Here is a 14,424-nt window from a genome sequence, read left to right as displayed (position 1 = left end):
GTGGCACTCTGTGAGAAGCACTCTATTGTATGAGAGGCCCTTTATAAATGAGAGGTTCTCTCGTGTGGGTGGCGTCCTATGAAAAGCAGTCTCGCGGGAGAGGCGCCCTCTATCAGAGGTCTCTACATTAAGCATGGGCGGAAAATCCGTTCCGCTCGCGGATTTTGCGGATTTTCTGTAAATTCGCAATCCGCGAGATTTGCGAATTTCCCGCAAAATCCGCAAATTCGCACGCAGCGGATTTTTTTTTCTTGGTGATACAATTTTGCAGCGTGCGGCGTTCACTTACCGTCATTCAGTGTTTGCCGAGTTGTTTTTTTTAATATTTTTGCGAGTGCTGCGCCATTTTGGATCTTGCTGCGGGATCCCGCAGGAGTTTGGCGACGCATCGGGACAGTTCGCAATTACGAACATGTAGGTGCGGCGGGCAGCAACAATCATGCGGTCGCGAAATTACAAAATTTGCAATTCTGCACAAGAAATCCACTAGCAAGCAGCATAGACCTTCTGAAAATGATGATTTTTATCAGAATAACTCCTCAGGTTGACATTTGCCTGCACTTTTTGGGATTTGAGGCCTTTTGACTCTCTTTGGATCACTATTGGATTAGAAATCAACTTTCATAAGTAAGTTTGTTTGGGGCATTACAGTTGCTGTTCTGCAGAAAGCACTCAGCAGGTGCAAAAGTTCACTCATCATTAGTAACCATTCCTTGTAGTACTTCCTGAGGGCCCCCTCCAGAGTTCAGTTGCCTATGTTTGTTTGGGGCATTACAGTTGCTGTTCTGCAGAAAAAGAAATTTTGCAAAACTGAAAGCACTCAGCAGGTGCAAACGTTCAAACTCATCATTAGTAATAGTAACCATTCCCTGTAGTGCTTCCTGACTGGGGCCCCTCCAGAGTTCAGTTGCTAGTTGCAACAATTGTATGACCCTGCTCTGACCCTCACAGCCGATCATAGAATAGCTACAAGTAGGCCACAAAGGTCCTGGGAAAAAAAATTGCACTGCAACAGAAAGCAAATTACAGATAAGGAAGCAGGTGCCAGACTGGAAGTTTAAATTCAGTGACACATTAATAAATCAACCCCAAATTAATTCATGTCAGTTGAAGCAGGGCAGGTGTGCTTGCTTTCCCCCCCCCCCATAATCTACAGTGATGATGAACCAGAGGGTAGCATTGATGTACCAGAGGGTGGCATGGGTGAAACAGAGGGTGGCAGTGGTGAAACAGAGGGTGCTTGGAACCTGTGATGATGAACCAGACGTAGAAACAACATAGTAGAGACCGTTGCGAGCCGACAAGTAAGTTCGCAACTGCGAACTGGTACAAAACCCTTGCGAACTGGCAGAAACCCTTGCGAACACAAAAAAAAATCCGCAAATTCGCGAGAATTCGCGGATTTTGCGGATTGCGAGTTCGCAAATACGCAAATTCACAAACGCCAGATTCGCAAAATTCACCCATGCTTACTCTACATACAAGAGCGACTCTTGTACAAGGTCAGCTTCCAGGTTGTGTGATATCATTGTGTTTGTGTAGTGCCAGAGCCCTGGAAGGCCTCTCTGGTAATGAGCACTCTCTTTTGTGAGAGCTACTATATTCAAATTAGAGACACTCTTTCGTGTGAGAGGACTCCCTGAACCCCCTCGCAGCTGCTTGGGTGCAGCTTTTGAAAGTCTTGAAAGAAGTAAAGATGAGAGAGCGGCTGCAAACAGCAGAAACGTGTGCATGTCTCTGTGAGACACTCTCTATACGAGATGGACGTCTGCTTTGTGAGAGACACACTCTATAAATGAGAAACACTCTTGTGCATCAAACATTCACTAATGATAGTCACTCTTGTGCAAGAGCCACTCTGGTGAAACGAGACACTCTAGTGTGAGAGCCACTTTACGTACATCAGAAGCACTCTATTTTGTTTGAGTGGGCGCTCTCTTGTGTAAGCATAGGCACAATCCTATGAAGGAGGATCTCTCTTGTTCATGAGGCATGCTCTCTCCTGTGTTCGAGGAACTCTCACATGTGAAGGGATCACTCTTCTGTGCGGAGGCTATCTCTTGTAAGAGAGTAGGCACTCTCCGTGTTCGAGGCACTCTCTTGTGTAAGAGGAGACACTCTTCTGTGAGGAGGCTATCTCTTGTGAGAGAGTAGGCACTCCGTGTTCGAGGCACTCTCGTGCGTGAAAGGAGATACTCTTCTGTGCAGCAGTCTCTTGTGAGAGAGTAAGCACTCTTCGTGTACGAAGCACTCTCTTGTGTGAGAGGAGACACTCTATTGTCTGGAAGGCTCTCTCTTGTGAGAGAGTAAGCACTCTTCGTGTTCGAGGCACTCTCGTGTGTGAAAGGAGACACTCTTCTGTGCAGCAGTCTCTTGTAAGAGAGTAAGCACTCTTCGTGTACGAGCCACTCTCTTGTGTGAGAGGAGACACTCTTCTGTGCAACAGTCTCTTGTGAGAGAGTAAGCACTCTTCGTGTACGAGCCACTCTCTTGTGTGAGTGGAGACACTCTATTGTCTGGAAGGCTCTCTCTTGTGAGAGAGTAGGCACTCTTCGTGTTCGAGGCACTCTCGCGTGTGAAAGGAGACACTCTTCTGTGCGGCGGTTATCTCTTGTGAGAGAGTAGGCACTCTTCATGTTCGAGGCACTCTCGCGTGTGAAAGGAGACACTCTTCTGTGCAGAGGGTATATCTTGCTCATGATGCCTGTAATCTCCTGTGTGCAAGGCACTCTCTTGTGTGGGCAGATACACTCTATTGTCTGGAAGGCTCTCTCTTGTGTGAGAGTAGCAATCCTCAGTTTGCGAAGCACTCTCGCGTGTGAAAGGAGACACTCTTCTGTGCAAAGGCTATCTCTTGTGAGAGAGTAGGCACTCTTCGTGTTCGACGCACTCTCGCGTGTGAAAGGAGACACTCTTCTGTGCGAAGGCTATCTCTTGTGAGAGAGTAGGCACTCTTCATGTTCGACGCACTCTCGCGTGTGAAAGGAGACACTCTTCTGTGCAGGAGTCTCTTGTGAGAGAGTAGGCACTCTACGTGTTCGAGGCACTCTCACGTGTGAAAGGAGACACTCTTCTGTGCGAAGGCTATCTCTTATGAGAGAGTACACTCTTCATGTTCGACGCACTCTCGCGTGTGAAAGGAGACACTCTTCTGTGCAGGAGTCTCTTGTGAGAGAGTAGGCACTCTTTGTGTTCGAGGCACTCTCACGTGTGAAAGGAGACACTCTTCTGTGCGAAGGCTATCTCTTGTGAGAGAGTAGGCACTCTTCATGTTCGAGGCACTCTCGCGTGTGAAAGGAGATACTCTTCTATGCAGAGGGTATATCTTGCTCATGATGCCTGTAATCTCCTGTGTGCACGGCACTCTCTTGTGTGAGCAGATACACTCTATTGTCTGCAAGGCTCTCTCTTGTGTGAGAGTAGCCATCCTCAGTTTGCGAAGCACTCTCTCGTGTGAGAGGGGATGCTCTTCTGTGCAGGAGTCTCTCTCTTGGGTGAGAGTGGGCACTCTTCGTGTACGAGACACTATTGTGTGAGAGGGGACACTCTTCTTTGCAAAGGGTTGTCTCTTGTTCATGAGGCCACTCTCTCTTGTGTGAGAGCCCCTCTCTTCTCTGAGAGTTCACACTCTTCTGTACAGGAGGCTGTGTCTGGTTCACGGTCCGCTTCTCTGTTGTGTGAGAGGCACTCTCTTTGAGAGACATTCTCCGGCCCTCTCTTGCTCATGAGTCTGTCTCGCTCCCGTGGGAGAGGCCCTCTCTTCTCTGAGTGTAATACTCTTTTATGGAGGAGGCTGTCTCTGGTTCATGAGGCCAGTTCTCTCTTGGGTGAGGAGCACTCTCTTCTTTGAGAGACATGCTTCTTTGGTGGAGGGACTCTCGCTCGTGAGTCTGTCTCCCTCTTGTGTGATAGGCCCTCTCTTGTCTGAGAGGAAACACTCTCCTGTGCGGGAGGCTGTCTCTTGTTCACGAGGCCAGCTCTCTCTTGTGTGAGAGGCCCTCTCTTCTCTGAGAGCTAACACTCTTCTGTGCAGGAGGCTGTCTCTTGTTCACGAGGTCGGTTCTCTGTTGGGTGAGGAGCACTCTCTTCCTTGAGAGACATTCTTGTGTTCTGGGGGCCCTCTCTCGCTCGTGAGTCTGTCTCTCTCTTGTGTGAGAGGCCCTCTCTTGTCTGAGAAGAAACACTTCTGTGCGGGAGGCGGTCTCTTGTTCACACGAGGCCGGTTCTCTGTTGTGTGCGGAGCCCTCTCTTTTTTGAGAGACGTGCTTCTGTACCGGGGGCCCCCTCTCGCACATTAGCCTGTCTCTCTCTCTCTCTTGTGAGAGGGCTCGCCTGGCACTCTTCAGGGCCGCTCTCACGCAGCCTCTTGAAGGGGGATGAAAGGCTGGGATTGGAGGGGGGGGTCGGGAGGGGGCCTCTGATCCTCAGCGCTCTCCTCGGCCTCCGTCAGAGGCAGCGCTAAGCTGCTTGGGGCCCTCGGAGGCCGAGGTGTGCGCTAGATCTGTGGGAACCGCGGCTGCAGCAGGCGGGGGCCCGGCCCCCCGCACACCGGGCTTTACTGTAAGGCAGAGAGGATTGCGCCCCCCCCCCCCCTTTCAAGGTCACGCTCGTAGACCTATTTATTTTCCTGCTCGAAGTGCCCGCACCGGCAAAACACTTGCTCAAAAATGCATGTTTTAATATTGAATTTTATCTTAAAAAATCAATATATAAAAAATGTATATAAGGATTCTTTTATGGGTGGCCTAGTTCATATTTCGAACCCTATTGGCGAAGTGATAGGAGCTTCCTTCCTGCTCTTGTATTCCTACATTTAAATATGCATTACATTATGTTGGTTTATGATGAACGTAACGAAAAGCAATTATTTTACAGTAAAATGCATAGTGCAAAGCAACAACAAAACTGCGTTACGTGAGCGTAATCTCGCATAATGGTGTTCATTTCCCATTACGCGAAATTCTTGATATTACGCTTTTTCGCATATTACCTGCATACATTTGCATAATTAAAAGAAAAATATATTGACGCAAAACATAATGTCATGCACACCTAATTTCAGTGTCAAACGTGAGTTCTGACGTCTCACATGTTCACATAGAGAGCCTTGCTGTTGCCATTGGATATTAAACTAATTTTCACCTCAAATGAGATGTTTAAAATCTTGGATTTATGAAACAGTAATATTTTTCTTCATTGTACAGTTCTGTGAAAATGTCACGAAACTTGTTAAAATGACACCAAATTCATTTCACTGCATCTTGTGCGACGACTGAGAGCCTGGGCGTCCCTCAAGTTCACGAACTCGAGATGTGTGGGGTGATGAGTCTTCTCCCTGCACCCCACATGCTGGCCCTAGGACCTTGGGAGATGGGGTGTAGAGAGAGGGGAGTTATGAGGGCGGGTCCATGTCTGCCCGCTGCTTCCGGGAGCTGGACTGGGCCAATAAAGAGTTCTCTTGGACCAAAGTATCTGTTTGAAGTTCATCTTCACTACAATATGTCTAGCACGAGACATGTTACTGCTCAAGCAGACAATGAACAGCAAAAATAGTGTAAAATGCACAAACATTTTAGAAAATTTATAAGTGCAATTGAAAAATTAAACCAAAACAGTTTAACAATTTGTAAGGTGGAAGATCATGGAGGGAGCACCAAGAATGAAGTCACACTGTTAGGTAAAGTCTTTTCAATATCTTTTATTCTTCTTTAGTAAAACAGATGATAGGACAACAGCCAACACGTTTCGTTCATTTCCAACGAACTTCATCAGGGCAGAAAGTCTTGTTTGTGGTCAGACAATAATAGAGTACCTGTTTATGAATCTTGTCTCAAATTTATAGGGATTGGTGTTTTGTGTTGGGCCGCTTCAGCTACTTGAAGCCTGAAGACGAGAGGTGGCCAATTCACTGAAGTGTCCAGCCAGGGTCTGCCTCATCTCAAGATCCTCTTAGACCTGAAGCCCAAAATGAGGCTACTGTCTGCCACCCCACCCCATGCACAAAAGTTAAAGACACGGCATGAACCCTGTGTGAAGTAAACCCAAGACTTCCAGTTAGTACAAGGACATTCAACAAGGTGGGGTCCCAAGGGCAGACGGCGCCAATTGAATCCCTGTGAAGCCGTAACTCTCACGTTCCAAATGGCACAGAAGTGGAACATGGAGAGCAGACCACCTATCCCCTCCTAAGATTACAACACTTTGACATAAAACATGAGGGAAAGAGAGATCCTCCATCTAGATGCGGAATAGCATAACATGAAATGAGAAAACCTGGGATAAAGTTGGGATTTTCTGGTTCACCAAAGTGTTTGATCCTTGGCAAATATTTTATTTTACGAGAGCACCTCGAAATTCCTAAATGTAGGATGTTGCCTGTACAGAAACCTCGCTTGTGCTTGAGTTAATAGACTATAGTGTGCTCCGTGTGTAATAAGAAACTAAGCACATATAGCAGCGGATAGCACTTGCTTCTCAGTTCACTAACAACATAGTCATCAGCACTGGAGTAGGGACCATGACTGCTTTTAAGGTTTGTATTTAAAAGCTATCACTTTCAATAAACACCTCTCAGTGGAGTGATATAATCTGATGACCTAAGGTGAAAGACTTTCACATGTTAAAGATATTAAACACCTCTCAGTGGGGTGATATAATCTGATGACCTAAGGTGAAAGGCTTTCACATGTTAAAGATGTTAAACACCTCTCAGTGGAGTGATATATTCTGATGACCTAAGGTAAAAGGCTTTCACATGTTAAAGATATTAAACACCTCTCAGTGGAGTGATATAATCTGATGACCTAAGGTGAAAGGCTTTCACGGGGTAAAGATATTTAACACCTCTCAGTGGAGTGATATAATCTGATGACCTAAGGTAAAAGGCTTTCACATGTTAAAGATATTAAACACCTCTCAGTGGAGTGATATAATCTGATGACCTAAGGTAAAAGGCTTTCACGGGGTAAAGATATTTAACACCTCTCAGTGGAGTGATATAATCTGATGACCTAAGGTAAAAGGCTTTCACATGTTAAAGATATTAAACACCTCTCAGTGGAGTGATATAATCTGATGACCTAAGGTAAAAGGCTTTCACATGTTAAAGATATTAAACACCTCTCAGTGGAGTGATATAATCTGATGACCTAAGGTAAAAGGCTTTCACGGGGTAAAGATATTTAACACCTCTCAGTGGAGTGTTATAATCTGATGACATAAGGTAAAAGGCTTTCACATGTTAAAGATATTAAACACCTCTCAGTGGAGTGATATAATCTGATGACCTAAGGTAAAAGGCTTTCACGGGGTAAAGATATTTAACACCTCTCAGTGGAGTGATATAATCTGATGACCTAAGGTAAAAGGCTTTCACATGTTAAAGATATTAAACACCTCTCAGTGGGGTGATATATTCTGATGACCTAAGGTGAAAGGCTTTCACGGGGTAAAGATATTTAACACCTCTCAGTGGAGTGATATAATCTGATGACCTAAGGTAAAAGGCTTTCACATGTTAAAGATATTAAACACCTCTCAGTGGAGTGATATAATCTGATGACCTAAGGTAAAAGGCTTTCACATGTTAAAGATATTAAACACCTCTCAGCGGAGTGATATATTCTGATGACCTAAGGTGAAAGGCTTTCACATGTTAAAGATATTAAACACCTCTCAGTGGAGTGATATAATCTGATGACCTAAGGTAAAAGGCTTTCACGGGGTAAAGATATTTAACACCTCTCAGTGGAGTGATATAATCTGATGACCTAAGGTAAAAGGCTTTCACATGTTAAAGATATTAAACACCTCTCAGTGGAGTGATATAATCTGATGACCTAAGGTAAAAGGCTTTCACGGGGTAAAGATATTTAACACCTCTCAGTGGAGTGTTATAATCTGATGACCTAAGGTAAAAGGCTTTCACATGTTAAAGATATTAAACACCTTTCAGTGGAGTGATATATTCTGATGACCTAAGGTAAAAGGCTTTCACGGGGTAAAGATATTTAACACCTCTCAGTGGAGTGTTATAATCTGATGACCTAAGGTAAAAGGCTTTCACATGTTAAAGATATTAAACACCTCTCAGTGGAGTGATATAATCTGATGACCTAAGGTAAAAGGCTTTCACGGGGTAAAGATATTTAACACCTCTCAGTGGAGTGATATAATCTGATGACCTAAGGTGAAAGACTTTCACATGTTAAAGATATTAAACACCTCTCAGTGGGGTGATATAATCTGATGACCTAAGGTGAAAGGCTTTCACATGTTAAAGATGTTAAACACCTCTCAGTGGAGTGATATATTCTGATGACCTAAGGTAAAAGGCTTTCACATGTTAAAGATATTAAACACCTCTCAGTGGAGTGATATATTCTGATGACCTAAGGTGAAAGGCTTTCACATGTTAAAGATATTAAACACCTCTCAGTGGAGTGTTATAATCTGATGACCTAAGGTGAAAGGCTTTCACATGTTAAAGATATTAAACACCTCTCAGTGGAGTGTTATAATCTGATGACCTAAGGTGAAAGGCTTTCACGGGGTAAAGATATTAAACACCTCTCAGTGGAGTGATATAATCTGATGACCTAAGGTAAAAGGCTTTCACATGTTAAAGATATTAAACACTTCTCAGTGGAGTGATATAATCTGATGACCTAAGGTGAAAGGCGTTCACATGTTAAAGATATTAAACACCTCTCAGTGGAGTGATATAATCTGATGACCTAAGGTGAAAGGCTTTCACATGTTAAAGATATTAAACACCTCTCAGTGGAGTGATATAATCTGATGACCTAAGGTAAAAGGCTTTCACATGTTAAAGATATTAAACACCTCTCAGTGGAGTGATATAATCTGATGACCTAAGGTAAAAGGCTTTCACGGGGTAAAGATATTTAACACCTCTCAGTGGAGTGATATAATCTGATGACCTAAGGTAAAAGGCTTTCACATGTTAAAGATATTAAACACTTCTCAGTGGAGTGATATAATCTGATGACCTAAGGTGAAAGGCGTTCACATGTTAAAGATATTAAACACCTCTCAGTGGAGTGATATAATCTGATGACCTAAGGTGAAAGGCTTTCACATGTTAAAGATATTAAACACCTCTCAGTGGAGTGATATAATCTGATGACCTAAGGTAAAAGGCTTTCACATGTTAAAGATATTAAACACCTCTCAGTGGAGTGATATAATCTGATGACCTAAGGTAAAAGGCTTTCACGGGGTAAAGATATTTAACACCTCTCAGTGGAGTGATATAATCTGATGACCTAAGGTAAAAGGCTTTCACATGTTAAAGATATTAAACACCTCTCAGTGGAGTGATATAATCTGATGACCTAAGGTGAAAGGCTTTCACGGGGTAAAGATATTAAACACCTCTCAGTGGAGTGATATAATCTGATGACCTAAGGTAAAAGGCTTTCACATGTTAAAGATATTAAACACCTCTCCGTGGAGTGATATAATCTGATGACCTAAGGTGAAAGGCTTTCACATGTTGAAGATATTAAACACCTCTCAGTGGAGTGTTATAATCTGATGACCTAAGGTGAAAGGCTTTCACATGTTAAAGATATTTAACACCTCTCAGTGGAGTGATATAATCTGATGACCTAAGGTAAAAGGCTTTCACGGGGTAAAGATATTTAACACCTCTCAGTGGAGTGATATAATCTGATGACCTAAGATGAAAGGCTTTCACATGTTAAAGATATTAGGGGTGAGCAGAACTCTCCAATGTTCTAGAAAAACTCTGCAAGATTCAGTGAAATTCCGCCACTGAACGGAAAACACGCACCTCACACCTCTCGTGCTGCAATATAGCACAGGTGGAGCGAGCAGTGCTGAAAATCGGCATGAATGGCACCATGTGTTGTGTAAGTGCACACGCGACCATTCGAGATGATTTTGCTGCTGCTCGAGTAGAAAATCTACTTGAGTGGCAAAAATTCTACTCAAACTACAGCCCTCTCTGACCACAGCACCTCGTGTCCACCTGCATTATAAAATTGTCCCGGAAGGCTCGTTGGCAACAGGACATTACTCCAGGGGCGACAAATCCTCCTCATGCTCGCATGCACGTGTTGCGATGCCTCGCTTTGTTTCGCGAGGTGTAAACAGCAGAATAATTCTGCCAAACGCCGATTGGCGTAATTTGGCATGAACTTCACGTTACAAATTTAATGCACAATTCCCAAATTCCGCCAATTTCACAAGCAGAATTATAATTCCGAGCAAGGCCTAAAAAAAGACACTTTTTAAAATTATGAAGAGACATTTTCACGTGTTTGCATAATGCCTATTGCAGAGTTACATGCCAAACATTTCCATGGCTCAGCTCGTGCACAGGTCACTTGACCCAAGCCTGACCATTAACTCTGCTAGCTACTTCCTTTAATTTGCTGGCATTTCCACCTCGAAGGGAAACCCTAAAAAGCTCAGTCGCTACAAGGACCAGGAATACCTGACCAATCAGGAGCTGTCTGTAGTGCGCCTGCGCTGTAGGGCATCCGACATCCTGCTCGCCCTTGCATCAGCGAACCGCACCTGCAGCCTGCAGACAAACAGAACAGTGCACCAACCGCGACAACAAAACTCCATGGAGTGGATAAAAGGCGGTTACGTGTAAATCATGTGGAAACATAAATGCAGAATATGGGATTGTAATTATGGAGGAATGCAACATTTTAATTAAAACAATTATCCATGCTTTACTGCTCTATAAAACCTATGTTTTAAACATTGAAATGTTGGTTAAAAGACAACGAAAACCATCTTCCAGGGAGCATAAGCTTTATTTTAGAAAACAGCGCCTGCCTGGGATAGGTGGAAGCAATGTCAGGAAAAACAACAGCAAAACAGAGTTCACAAAAGGTAAGCAACAATAAAATAGTGCAGAAGGGTGAATGCTAAACTACCAGTGTTACATTACTGCAAAAGCACATACATTTTCCATGACTGTTTCCTCACTTCTTAAATGTGAACCACTCCAAACTTAACGCACCCTAAACAGTGCTTTAAATGGGCTGGTACTATCCGGTACGGAGTACCAGCACTTTTTTATTTTTAGAGGGAGAGTACAGGCACTTCTCAAAATAAATGCAATACTTTTCTTTGGAGAGTCCAGGCACTTCTCAGAATCAAGCAGGCACTCTGGCACAAAGTACCTGCACTTCTATTTTTCCATTTCAAGCACTGACCCTAAATATGAGGAAAAAGGGGGAAGAGTGAACTCAGCATTTCTGCCACTTTATCTCAAATAACAACAAAACAAAATGAAGCAAATGTGTGTCAAAAAACTAAAAAAATGTACAAAAAACAGCTGAATTTTTTTTAAGTCCTTTTCATGTAGATCAGTGCTTAATTGGAGCCAGTCCGGTAGTTGCTGGTGGGGGCCACCGACACTAATTTTGGGGGACCGGCGCTTCTTTATCCCAATCCAACATCAGCCGAGAGAGAAAGACACCGTGAGAAAGAAAGAGAAGGAAAAAGACAGAAAAGCGTCACAAAAGGAGAAAGCAGGAACCTGGTGGAGTGAGATAAAGGGGAAGGGAGTGTCTGGAAGTGGATTAAAGAGACATGAGGTGGGCTCAAGACTGCACACGCGGAGCCTTGGCAATCAGCACGCCGGCATGTCATGGCGTGGGCCGCGGGCCTCTGATCAGAGCTTTTGGCATCGGCACTCATTCCTTTACAAATTAAGCACTGCGTAGCGTGAAGGATCGGAATCACTGTCTAACAAACAGCGGCGTATCAGCTCCCACAGGCACGAAATACTACAGAAATTACCATTTCAGAATCTCTGTGCCGTTAACGAGCCCACGTGTGCATTATTCCAGTATCTGGAACTAAAGTTGTTTAGAAGAAGAAAAAAAAATCTTCTGAAATATGCCTTGGTTTTTTCACCAAATATTTGTTGTGTAAGTATTCAAAGTGATACACCCAGTACCTGAACTAGGTGCTATATTGTTATTGTATTTATATAGCGCTTCCTACCCGATGGGGTGTTGTAGTGATTTTCGGTGAGTAGCATGCTACTCCAGAACCCGAAGTGGAATAGTAGAGGGAAATCTAAATTGTTAATTCAAATGGTGAGCATGTGAGTCTATTAGCTGGATCAACAGGATAAAGGAGGGATATAAGAGGGAACAATCTAGAAAGGGTTATTGGGAGATCAGAGTAGTCAAATGAGGTTTGAGATGAGTCAAGGAGGGATAGAGGAGTAAGCATGGGCGAATTTTGCGAATTTGCAATTTGCGAATTTGCGAATTTGCGATCCGCAAAATCCGCAAATTTGCGGATTCGCGGATTTTGCGGATTGTGTTGGTAAAGGCCGGGCGGGAAAACGGTGCACATCGCTAGTGTGAGGGGCAGGGCCAAACGGGCGAGGCTTATATGCGAGTTCACATGCCTCTTGTGTGTATAAAAGGACAGGCACAGATCAGAGAAGCTCGTGGTCACAGGAACTGCACAGGGATTGAGCTCGTGAAAGTCAATAATGCAAAGGCCTCCATCAAGCATCATAGCTAATTTTCGACGATAGATATGGGGAGAACGCACACCTGCCCAGCCTCGACAAAACTCACATTTTTGGGGGGGACTGATTAACTTTGCCATCACACCAAAGAGCGCCGGGGTCCCTCGAGTGAGCTGTCCTTCATAGTGGGACAGGCACGGATCAGAGAAGCTCGTGGTCACAGGAACTGCACAGGGATTGAGCTCGGGAAAGTCAATAATGCAAAGGCCTCCATCAAGCATCATAGGTAATTTCCGAGGATAGATATGGGGAGAACGCACACCTGCCCAGCCTCGACAAAACTCACATTTTTGTCCTGCAACTCTTTTAGGATGGCGCCGGCAAGCTGCCAGCGCCATCCCAAAATAGTTACTAAATTAGCTTCATCAGGAAGCACTAATAGATAAAATAAAGCAGGTGCTGGAGCACCTGCTTTATTTTATCTATTAGTGCTTCCTGTTGAAGCTAACTTAGTAACTATTTTAGGATGGCGCTGGCAGCTTGCCGGCGCCATCCTAAAATAGTTACAACTTCAACAGGCTTGAACTTTTGCCCCCCAAATCTGCCGCTCGCGGATTTCGCGGATTTTCAGTAAATTCACAGGAGTTCGCGGATCGCGGATTTACCGAAAATCCGCGAAATCCGCGAGCGGAACGGATTTTGCGCACATGCTTCTAGAGGAGGGAAGAGTCTAGAACGGGTTATTGGGATATCAGAGTAGTAGAATGAGGTTTGGGATGAGTCAAGGAGGGAAGAGTCTAGAAAGGGTTATTGGGAGATCAGAGCAGTAGAATGAGGTTTGGGACGAGTCGAGGAGGGATAGAGGAGGGACGAGTCTAGAAAGGGTTAGAAAGGTATACACATATCTGGGAAATAATGAAGAGATATAACACATTATATAAAGTCCCATATGTACATGTATTGATAAATAGTCAGAAACTCATACTTTTAAGTATTACTGTACATAAAGCAAATGTATTTATTCAATTTTTGAAACATTTTTGGGAAATGTTATTTTATTTATTATTTCTTAATGTGTTTATTTATTTGTTTTTTTTAAAATATGTTTTACCCCATATTTCAATATCGAAGCACTTACAGATACAATTGCTATTATCATATTTAAACATTGTGGTAGATAAAATAAAAACAGGGAGCAGTAAGCATATAATCAAATAGCATATATGTTAAGTATGCACTGACCTATATACATGTTAAACATAACATATAACACACACACACACACACACACACACATATATATATATATATATATATATATATATATATATATATATATATATATATATATATATATATATATATATATATATATATTACCTACTGGCGGTCGCCAGTAGGTATATATAGTTAGGATTTTTTCTCTATGGGATTTTTGAAAATTCTATGTCTAATAACTTTGGCGTTTGTGGACGGAATTGGCTGAAATTTTCAGGAAAATGGAACATTTTGTTTCTGAGCAGCCCCTGACAATTTGGGGGGGTTTCATCAAGGGGGGGCCGAGAAAAAAGGGGGGTCCCAAAACGCGTTTTTCCCATGTTAATTTCCATAGGGCGGTTGGCCTCACTTTTAGCTCGAACGGCTGAATGGATTTGCACGAAACTTGGCAAAATTGTAGGGACTGTTAGCCCGATGTGCCTTTGCTAGGTCTCAATATATGTGCTCCAGTGGATTTTGAGTAATTTAGGTTCAAAAAAAGATATATATCTGGGCGGAGCCTAACCACACATCTGATCTGATTGGCTGTCAGCACTTCATCCAAGAAGTGTTGGCAGCCATCTTGGGACCAATATACACGATAGCACCTCATTAAAAAGCATTGAAGTTAATAGAGGGTTTTAGGACTTTAGTTACATTATAAATCATTT

This window comes from Lissotriton vulgaris, chromosome 10, assembly GCF_964263255.1.
Source record: "Lissotriton vulgaris chromosome 10, aLisVul1.2, whole genome shotgun sequence".
NCBI lineage: Eukaryota > Metazoa > Chordata > Amphibia > Caudata > Salamandridae > Lissotriton > Lissotriton vulgaris.
The sequence above is the reverse complement of the archived record's forward strand: the minus strand, read 5'-3'. Positions refer to the sequence as shown.